This window comes from Mirounga leonina, unplaced genomic scaffold (assembly GCF_011800145.1).
Source record: "Mirounga leonina isolate KUSES-001 unplaced genomic scaffold, KU_Mleo_1.0 Mir_96819, whole genome shotgun sequence".
Classification (NCBI taxonomy): domain Eukaryota; kingdom Metazoa; phylum Chordata; class Mammalia; order Carnivora; family Phocidae; genus Mirounga; species Mirounga leonina.
In genome coordinates this window covers 13246-13673 of record NW_023270885.1, presented here as the reverse complement: position 1 = coordinate 13673, position 428 = coordinate 13246, and positions in this window count along the sequence as shown.

The following is a 428-nucleotide window of genomic DNA, read 5'->3' as shown; positions in this document are numbered from 1 at the left end:
ACGGAAATCGTGGGTCCTGGGGCGGGGCCTGGCCGGGTGCCCGCCGTTGCCGGGCGACACAGCCTGGTTACCCAGGTTGCTACTTACAGGCGTCTCCTAGCGTCTGTAACCGGAACCCGAGGAAGGCTCAGCTCGCGATCCCGCGTGGCCCTAAAGCCAAGTTTGCACGTGTCATGATGGCCAGCCACCCAGTCCGTCCTCAACCTTCCAAAGCCCCTGCCCCACTAGAGCCCAGGCCGACAGGTCTGTCCACCCCTCCGTGCCGCACCCGGGTTGCCGTTGCACGTGTTCACCCCTTGCCGACGCCACGGTCACATGGTCTTTGAGCTCCAGCCCGAGGAACACCATCCTTCCCGGGACCGTCCCGGGCTCTGACGTGCTCAGAGCCAAGGCGGGGAAGGCGGGGGGGGGGGGGGGGGGGGGGGGGG